General features: G+C 41.2%; 2 long non-coding RNA genes across 3 annotated transcripts; one reads left to right on the forward strand and one right to left on the reverse strand.

The window, feature by feature from the left end:
• Window positions 1–436: 436 nt before the first annotated feature.
• On the reverse strand, window positions 437–5,107 carry LOC120655984. Of its 2 annotated transcripts, XR_005667781.1 has the most exons (4): window positions 4,437–5,107; window positions 2,144–2,207; window positions 1,366–1,502; window positions 437–856 (listed from the first exon to the last, which is right to left on the reverse strand). It is a non-coding gene; the product is annotated as an uncharacterized LOC120655984 (long non-coding RNA). The 2 variants fall into 2 exon arrangements; XR_005667780.1 differs by lacking the exon at window positions 4,437–5,107 and having other exon boundaries at window positions 439–856; window positions 2,144–2,272.
• Window positions 2,439–3,738, forward strand: LOC120655985. Its single transcript, XR_005667782.1, has 2 exons — window positions 2,439–3,024; window positions 3,106–3,738. It is a non-coding gene; the product is annotated as an uncharacterized LOC120655985 (long non-coding RNA).
• Window positions 5,108–10,076: the final 4,969 nt, after the last annotated feature.

Raw genomic sequence — 10,076 nt, forward strand, 5'->3', positions numbered from 1 at the left:
TCCAATTTCCAAATACATTACAAGATATCATTTAATCTATGACGAAACAAATTCGTCATAGATTGCTGAAAAAACGTCACAAAACAATATCTATGACGGTTTCGTGACAATTTTGGATAACGTCATGGAATGAGCGTCACAGATTAAATCAAACGATGTTTTTAGCAAAATCATCACAGATTGAAGCAATCCATGACGTTTCTTAACCGTCATAAATTGGTTGAGCCCGCATAGCCCAGCCCAGGCCCAACATTCATGACAAAAATAAACATCATAAAAATTGTCGTAGATTGCATCACCACATGATGTGGCTGCTCAACTCTGCCTACATGGACGATGATGTGGCTACCTCCGTGGATGATGACATGCCTACCTACGTGGACGATATAGATGATGATGTGGCCACATTTATAGCCCACTAGATCTACACAGCCCATAAAAATTCTGGCCCACCACATGAAGCCCATTTTAGCATTATAATTCTGGCACAAGATTAGCAAAAAAAAACTCATAATGTCATCTTCATAATTTTGTACAAGTTTTGTAAACAGAAAAAGACAATCAAATCCAATAGATTATGTGTAATCAAGAAACACTTGAGGTACGCAACATTGCCTTGTGTGCCTAAAACTTGAGTTGACATGACCACCAGCTCTATCAGATCCAAGTTTGGCTAGACCAAAGTCTGAAACTCTTGCATGGAAGTCCTTATCCAGAAGAATATTGCTGCTCTTGAAGTCTCTGTGTATGACAGGTGCATTAACACGCTCATGAATATATTCCAAACCTTTTGCTGCTTCAAGTGCAATTCTCGTTCTTGTATCCCAGTCCAATTTTGAGATCCCACCACAAGAACCTAAAGCAACAACGTTTCAGAACTCTCAGTTGGCATAAAAAAGCTGTATTAATTAACAGTATTAAAACCAAAGTTATCAATGTTAAGTGGTAGGAAAATATTTTAGTCAACTTCAGGTTTCCATATCAACCTAAACAAAAATATTATCTACAGCTAGAATTGAATGTAACAATTCTACTGAATCACTTTTATGATATGCCAACTAAATGTAAGCTTAGTGCCAATTAAATGATATGCCATAAGCACAAAATGCTAAGCAGTTTAATGACCATAGTGCAAATCTCAAAGATCATCACCAATAGGAAGAAGCAGCACATCAATACAGTAAGTGCAGTTAGCATTTGGTTGCTCATTTGTACCAGTTTGTTAAAGCATGCAGCGTTTGGGCATCATCAGCCAGTTAAATTTGGAGTCTTACTCGACTGAACAAGCAGCGAAATGCTTGATCTGTAGACAACAGCAAACACACAAAAACACAGATACAATTGGTGGATACAAAATGGGTATACCTCTGTTTGGATAGAGGTGCTCCTGGAGCCCCCCATTTGCCATGAACTCATACACAAGTAGCCTTTGTCCACCTTCAGAACAATGGCCAATCAGGCCCAACAGATATGGCGATCAGGAGCCTACTCAGCAGTTCCACCTACAAAAACATCACATGTTCAGAAAATATTGCAAGACTTATAGGGAAAATTTCAATAATACACTGCTTGTTGTCAAATCTGCTATTTTTTAACAGATGTCAAGCCTGAGCACTATCCCGGTAGTAGGTTTATTGTTTTATAGTTGGTTTACTACTATCCCCATGAAAAAAACAGGGGCATTTGAAGCATTGGTGAAACCAAACAAGGAGTGGTTCCTTCTGTTCCTATTCCCAGTTGACTGAAAAACTGTCCAGTGTACATGAAGATCTCGAAGTGATTATACAGTTAGGTATCACTAACAATCCAACATGGATAGAATCAGGATTCAGGACTCAGTAGTTTCAATTTTACCCACACCATACCAAATTGATTTACATTTCATTAACCAGGCTTGCAAAAGATAGGTGCTTAATTACTAAAACTTACAGATATTAGATAATAATTAAAGCAAGCAGCAAAGCCATCTCAAGGTAATTAAAAAGCACTAATAGAGTCATCTCAAGTTAAAACCACCTTGCCGACAATCATGCTTGAAGCTCAATAGAGCAACATATGCAGAAAAACAACTAAATGTATCACAGTAATAGTTGCTGAGCATAAAGGCATTTAATCAAAAAGGTTCTGTGCATGCATATCATACTTCATAGGATGCGCTCTGGTCAGGAAGCAAGGGCTCATCATGCTAAGCATCTACCACATCTGATCTGAAAAGGAAAAAATGAGCAAATCAATAGCTAAATGCTTGAATCGGTGAGCAGAGCATGGAGAGGTCATCTTCTAATATCGAAAGCTGGGTTATTTAGCAGGCAGAGGATTGGTCCACGTCGCCCGTTAACCCGCTAGCCGTCGGATCGATCCGTCGCACAATAACAACCATCCGATGCGGGTCCGATCGGGCCTTCGCCCATCAACCCGCAAACCCGGTCATTGCGAATCGTCGCGAAGCTGACCGAATTTCTGCAGATGTCGCCGCCATCCGCCACCCCGCCGGTCCCGTCCCTGCCGAGCGCCATCCCCTCCCATCCCTGGCCCGCCCAGGCCACGCTGCCGAGCGCGGGAGGCCCCGAAACTCCTCTTCCAACATGCCCAGGGCTGGGCTACGCCTCCGCCACAGCCACCACTGGCACTGCCGCCCTTGTCCCCGCACTTACCCAGGCCGCGCCACCACCGTGCTCGCCACGAGGTGCGTTGCATAGGTCCCAGCCCCTACCATCCTGGAGAACTGTTTTTTGGTCGAGTGCCACCTCCGCATCCGGCACACTTGCCAAGGCATCTTCCACGGTGGGGCGCGTCGGATCTGGTGGGATCAGACGAGAGTTGTAACTCCCCAAATAAGCACTGCACCCACATCCCGGTCGCCGTCGCCGCGCTCCGTGGTTCGCCTGCAATCGCACAACTTGAGACAACGACGATGGAGGCGAAGCGCAAGACGATGCCCAGTTCGAACCCGTGTAGGTGCCGTGCTCCATGCCGTCATCACCAAGAATCTGGCCAACTCTTAGGTCTACTGCAGCAGCGGAGGTACGTCCTCAGGGTGTTTGATGAAATGTCCGTTCGAAATGCCGTGACATTTGCTTGACATCACGGTAATACGTGTAGCAGTCGCCAGTCTAACTGCGTTGTGTCATGGTGACACGAACCCACCTGCTTTCCCTGGATGGCGCAAGCCACCGGCGATGGCGTCAGCAACTGGTGTCTGACCATTTCCTCCCTTCCTCCAGCTGCAACCACCGAGGCGAGTGCAACCTTGACACGATGGCGACCGTGTTATTAACTTATTACTAGGATCAACGGGAGAAGGTTGGTAAGCAAGGTAGAGTCCATTTTCTAAGAAAAATGTTGCTTTGCATCCGCACTATAATCTGCTATGCTCACAACGTCACTACCGCTTCTGCTACTCTCGCCAAGTCACCATGTCCATCTTGATGGCATTTTGATTATCAGTGTCAACGGGATTACCATATGATGTACATTAAATATAATGTTTGGTGAGGGCCATAAAAATGTTGCTTTGCTGTAATAAATCCTAATCTGACATCTAGAAAGCAAGCTCACACCTGTTCAAGTAGATTTTAGTTATAGGAGGTCCTGCAATAATACTGTACAATTTTTGGTAATTCTGAAGTTTACCACTCAGTTTCTTTATTAACTCTGTCCTTTCTCCAAATTTATGACCATTTTCATCAGCACATGATAGATATTCAATGCAATTAGAAATTAGGAAGTTTTTTCATATGATTGGACTACTGTGTCAAACTTGGAATCTAATGAGCCAAACCCAACTAGCCCAGAGGTTGTGCTGATTAGGAGCAAAATATAGAACTAATCGTAAATGGTAGCTCACTCTACTAAGCAACTATTTTTTACCTTAAATTGTAAACATGGTCCGTGCTATTTTATATATATTCAGCAAAAGAAAGGGAAATACAACATAAACATCAAGAAAAGCATGCAGGAGTTTATAACAGGGCAAGCTATTCATCCAAGAAGGGAGACTATTGCTAAGAGAGGACTTAAATCTACGTAGGTGTAGCTTTATAGCATGTACAAAACAAAATTTCCAGGTACTACTCATTTCCATTTGAATATAGAGCTCTTGGAAACAAATGTTAGCTACTAGCTGCTAGCAATACACAATGTTCACCTAATTGTAATAACAAGGGTAATATTAAAAAACACCAAAAAACTGGCTACCAAAAAAAATTCGATATCTACGTACGCAGTATTCACACTGGCTTAGCAAAGGTCTAAAGTGCGGCAACGCCGCGCGTTGATTCTAGTGGACAAGCACACTTGCCGTCTCGTCTCGTCCCGTCCTCGATCCGCCACCCTCAAATAATCAAGCATGATAAGATAGCTAAATCGCCCGCTGAGCATCTGACAATTATGATGAGCAGCTCCGCACGCTAATGAAATGGGAGCCCTGCTCTCACCTGCTTGAAGATGGCGTCGGAGCTGAGGGGGCTCTCCTTGGCCTTCCGGTGGACCGGCGCAGCCGCACGGAAGGTGAAAGCCGAGAAGTCCACTCCCTCGGCACCACCGCCGGCTGACGAAGCGCCTCTGGTGTCGCGGCGGGGGGACGATGAGGAGGGCTCGCTGGCAATGGACTCGCGGCCTCCGAGGCGCCTGACCTCACCCGGCGGCGCAGCGCTACTGCGAAGGGCTCGCGCCCCCACTCCTGCGAGCGGGCCGGGGTGGACGACGGCGGCGGATCTTGCCAGTGGGACCGGATGCATCGGGGGAGGGAGTCGGGGCTACTCCGGCGCCGCGTCTGCGAGCAGATTTGAAGAGAGGAGATCCGCCACCGCCGCAGACCAGCCCGTGAGGTGGGGCTTCGGGAGGCAGGCGAGCACAGGTCCGGCCAGCCACACGTCCGGCCAGCTTGAGCAGCTGGCGCTCACTGAGGCCTCGGCTCCAGCGGGAGGCGCGTGCGCGACGCCTTCGTAGGGTCTCCACTGCCGTGCGCAGAGGCCAGCCTCTGCCGGGCTTGCGCCGCCGCCGTGCGTAGAGGCAGAGTAGGAAGGGGCGGCGATGTGGCCGGGCCTTGCGCCGCCGCCATGCATAGAGGGCAGGAGGGAGGACGCTGCGAGAGAGGAGTAGGGATGAAAACGGTCGGAAACAGTAATTATTCGGTAATCAATTTTTTGGTCGTTTTTCTTTAATTCCGAATAAATAGGATATAGAATCTTGTATACAAATTTGTATTCTTGTTTTGAGCATTGAGCTTGTAAAGATTCATAAAAGATAAACCTTAAATTCATCCTATATTTTCTCAAATGATAGATATAAAATTCGGTATGGATTCGGAAACAAATTCGGTATTTTTTTCATTTTTTTTGTTGTAGGGAGCAAATAATGCATAAAATAATTTATGCAAAATTTTATTTTTATTTGTAATAATATGCTCGATAATATAAGAAATGATTACCATCAAATTTTATACATATCTATTTTAAAATATTAAATTTATTCTAACAGTTCAGATTACCACTTTCATCCCTAGAGAGGAGGCAGGAGGGGATCTGAGTGTGGAGTGTGGGCTGTGGAGGTTTCTGCTTATTTTATACCATGAGGAGCGATCACAGGTGTTGGATCGGAAATGGACGGTCAAAACTAATTGGGCCACTTGGGCTGAACTGGACCTGGTTTATTTTTCATTTTCCTTTTTCTTTTATCATTCTATTGCACCATTGTGAAGTAACAATTAAGAATACTAGTCAGGTTGGCGCGCTACGCGCGCCTATACCAAAAACGTGGACCTAAAATATTAATAGAAAGATATTATACGTTACTATGTTCGAAGCAACATCGTATCGATGTATTGAGTTAGATCTAAAAATTACAGTAAAGCGGCATAGTAGTTTTGTGTCTGAGAGCGTCAATCTCAAGCATTGTAGTATAGAGGTACAGGTAATTTTTCCTTAGGATTTTTTTTGTGTCAGTAGGTATAGTTTAATTACTTTAGTAGGAAAAAAAGTAAGATTAGAAATGAATGAACATTTTAATTATATTTAGTGGATTTACGGAGGGAAATCAAAACCCAAGAAGTAGTACAACTACCACATGTAAATGTAGTATACAAAGTTTAGTTATTATTTTTGTATGTAGGAAGTAATTAAATATATTTTGTATTGTCAAATAATGAAAGAAAAATATTTTTTAAGATAAAGAGACTAACTTAATAGAATCGTGGGCCCCACGTGGGTCCCGCCTGAATAGTACATGGGCCCCACGTGGGTCCCGCATGAATAGTACATGGGCCCCACGTGGGTCCCACGTGAATAGTATGTGGGACCCGCATGAAACGGTGCAGGGCCCCACGTGGGGCCACGACTCATGAGGAGACCCCAAATCTTGGCCCTTTAGTATATGTACTTAACTTATCTTGTATGTACCAATATATTTTGTATATATAATAGATTACATATAAGCTGTTTTGTAGAAGTTTCAAGAAATTTTGAGCTCCTTTACTATTTTTAATAGTTTAAATGAATTTATGTGTATTTATAGAAAATAATTACAATTTGAACTACTTCTATTTCAAATACTATTTAGAAAATTCCAAAAAATAAATTTTAAGTATGTTTGTTCAATTATAGCTCATATCTTAAAAATAGATGAAAATTTGATACGTTTATTAGGTATAGTTCAAGTTTCTATTCAAAACTTTTATTATAAAATAATGATAATAATATTTAAAACCTTTTTGAAAATTATATAAATTGGCATAGAATTAGTTTATGGGTTTATAAGCTTAACATTAAAATTTCAAAAGATTTCATGAAGATTGAAGTATATATTGTTCATAGAATGGATAGACTCCTCATATTGTTTCATACAATTCAAGTCAAACTTTGAGATTTATACATCCTAAAATCTTTTCTTGCTCACATACACATCAAATTTGGACACATTCTTACCTTCACTCTCCTATTAGCATTTGTCGATTTACATTAGCACTTGTTGTGCAAAAAAGTTGTTTACTCTATTTTCTATTTTGTGGAGGAAACAAGCCTTAGGAAAAAGATCCGATAGAATATGGTAATTAACTAAAAAAATGCCACTAAATGAAATATAATAATATTAGAAAAAAAACAGAAAAAAATCTATCAAATTTGGAGTTATTATGTGGGAGAAAACCCATCTGTAACTTTGAAATCCAGATTAAAAAGAGAAAGATGAACTATTCATGTGTTCTTCATCTCAATCTGGCAGGTCTCAGGCAGCGTTAGACTATTCACTTTACCAAATGCAAGCACACTGTGACACTGGTGTAGTGGTAAGGCGTGCCTTTGGGGATCCTATCAGCCAGGTTCGAATTCCAGCTCCACACCTCATGCACTCTATTGTTTATAAGATATTTATCATTTCAATACCTGCGCCCTGGAGCTTCAAGATTTTGGGTTCGAAACCTGTTGGCGGCTGGCGCTGTCAATTTTTTGCCAAATTTATTACTGACTCAATAGATATCAAAAGAACAACACTAGTCTAAGACACTAGAATGGAAGTGTCGCAGTGGTAAAGGTGGCTCAGCTAGTTTGGTAGGTCGCAGGTTCGATTCCTCCTCACACTATTTTTGTGCTAAGAACTTCGGCCTCTGCTAACTGGGTTGATGAGGTGGCCCTGCTGACTGCGTTCGATATCCATCCTTCAGCGCTTGACTTCTTCTTTTTATTATTTTTTGATCGCTATTCCTTTTGTTGTTCTGCATCGACATTTTTTCTTAATCTCAGCACATGTTATACGGAGTTGAGGTAGTGGGCCAATCATAGGAAAATGTTGAGCGCACCCAAAAAGTATTTTTTTCTATGCAATAAGAATTCAAAAAACTAAGGAAAAATAAATTTAAACATGAATATATTGAGAACAATTCAGATAATAATATTCTTTTGCAAAGAAAATATTATGTAGCAGCTTGGATGCAAATGTGAGCTCAGTATCTTATACTTAAAGTGGGCCTATATGAACTATAACGTATTTTTATTTATCACCATTATGGTTTGAGCATGATATTAAATCTATGATGATTTCTATTTCCATTTTATGACTTTTTCAGAGGTTTGACACAGAAACTGGGCCCAACTTTAATTCATAAATCATCATAGATCCGGCCTGTCTATGACGATTTTGTAAGCGTTACCGACAATTCGTTATGGATTAAAGGATTTCTTGTAGTGATAGCCCTATCTGACATATAATTCAGCTGCACTTCATCTAATTTCAGTAGGAGCCTTTCTCATTCATCAACTTCCTCGACACCAAAGGTCCTTCGAAAGTAAATGTCCCATTCCCCTTCATTCCAACACCAAAGGTCCTTCGAAAGTAAATATCCCATTCTCCTTCATTCCAACAATCACTAACAATGATGTCTCCATGCATTGGTTCTACAGCAGGCAAACAATCTGGGAAACTCAATTTTCAGAGGTCTTATCTTGTCTTCTTGCTATATGAGTTTTCAAATATTGATGGTCAAAACTTAAACAAGAGTCTTATTACCAACGACAGTGTTAAATGGATTTATATTTGGGATCGGAAGTAGTATTCATCAGATTTTGTTGCTGGCTGATTTTGCAGTACATGGGAAAACCTACTCGATCATTCAAGCCTGCTAGTCATTAGCTAGCCTACGATACACATAAGTAAATACGTACAACTTGATAATAATTAAGCAATAAGCCAATAATGCATGGAGGGTCACAGAGTAATAGAATATGACAAATCATATCCTCCGTTTAATTTAGTCTTTGGACACGAAAAATTAAATGTGATCCCCAATATACTTGTAACCAAAGGGAGGAAAAGGAAGTCATTTTTACAAGTGTCAATGATCATCTGTTACGTCCCTAGCTTCTGTCGTATTGTACGTGCAGGAAGACTAAAATGAGTTATTGATTTTATATATAATTTATTTTCTTTTTTTTGCGTGAACAAAACGTTGGCATATAATAGAACGTGCGATGCCAAGATGTACTCTAGCTGCATGCTTTATGGGACGATCGAGGGTTTGAAACAAGGCAGAAAAGACACGGAAAATCAGCAACACGCCACTACCACGTCGATAAATAAAAGCTACTGCCAATATGGTGCCCTCCACTACGTATACGTAGATCCAGGAGGCGGCCGGCGTCCTGCGTACACGATAAGCTAAGTCGTTGATTTCTCAATTCCTACTGCATCTGCGGGCCTACCTGCTGGATATAAACACTTCTGGAATGGGCCTGAATTGCTGCTCACTGGAAGGCCCAAAGATCGTGTAACCCCCTTGCGGGCCTACATTTGGATGGTTTTTATTAAAGAGGAGCCCAGTAATTCTGCCACCGTTTTTGTGGATGCACCTAGCCTCCTAGGTAAACATATAAAACATTGGAACATATATACGTTATTACAGAAAGATCTCTAATCCTACCCCCTCAAAAAAAAAAGATCCCTAATCTTCCTGTCATCCAAAATGTGCGGAACTTACAAAGTCGTATAGACAACCGATTGTTAGGATAAAGATAGTAATAATGCACTCATTAATCTCTCATCTTGTGATGGACACTGAGGAGAATATCTATCAACAAAGATGTAGCGGAATAATAATAATCACATGCACAAAAGATATAACGATTTATGTCGGAAAACCTCCACAAAGTAAGGAGTAAAAACCAACGGGACCAATCGGTCAATTCCAAGCTTCCACTGTAATCATCAAATGGTTACAAGAAGTATTCTCTAGTACCTCTAGAGGATTATACCAGCAGCAACACATTTACTATTATGCAAACTTAGAATCAACAACAACAACAACAACAACCACAATCATCTAACAAGAGGTATGACAATAGTCAAACAAAGAAGTCACAGATTATGTCCCTTAGGTAATCAGTTTGTATTTGACAAACCACAGGTCCATTTTGCATAAATTTTGGTAGACAAGTAGATCAACGAATTCAGTACCACTGATAAAATTGCAGCTCAATCGGACACCATTTCACTACCCAAACTAATCATTTACCAAAATTGCTCAGTGTTGAAACTACAGTCACTCGAACTGATGAAACTCCTCTCAAATCTGATGCTCTGCTCAAGCA

This window comes from Panicum virgatum, chromosome 1N (genome assembly GCF_016808335.1).
Source record: "Panicum virgatum strain AP13 chromosome 1N, P.virgatum_v5, whole genome shotgun sequence".
In the NCBI taxonomy this organism is placed as follows: domain Eukaryota; kingdom Viridiplantae; phylum Streptophyta; class Magnoliopsida; order Poales; family Poaceae; genus Panicum; species Panicum virgatum.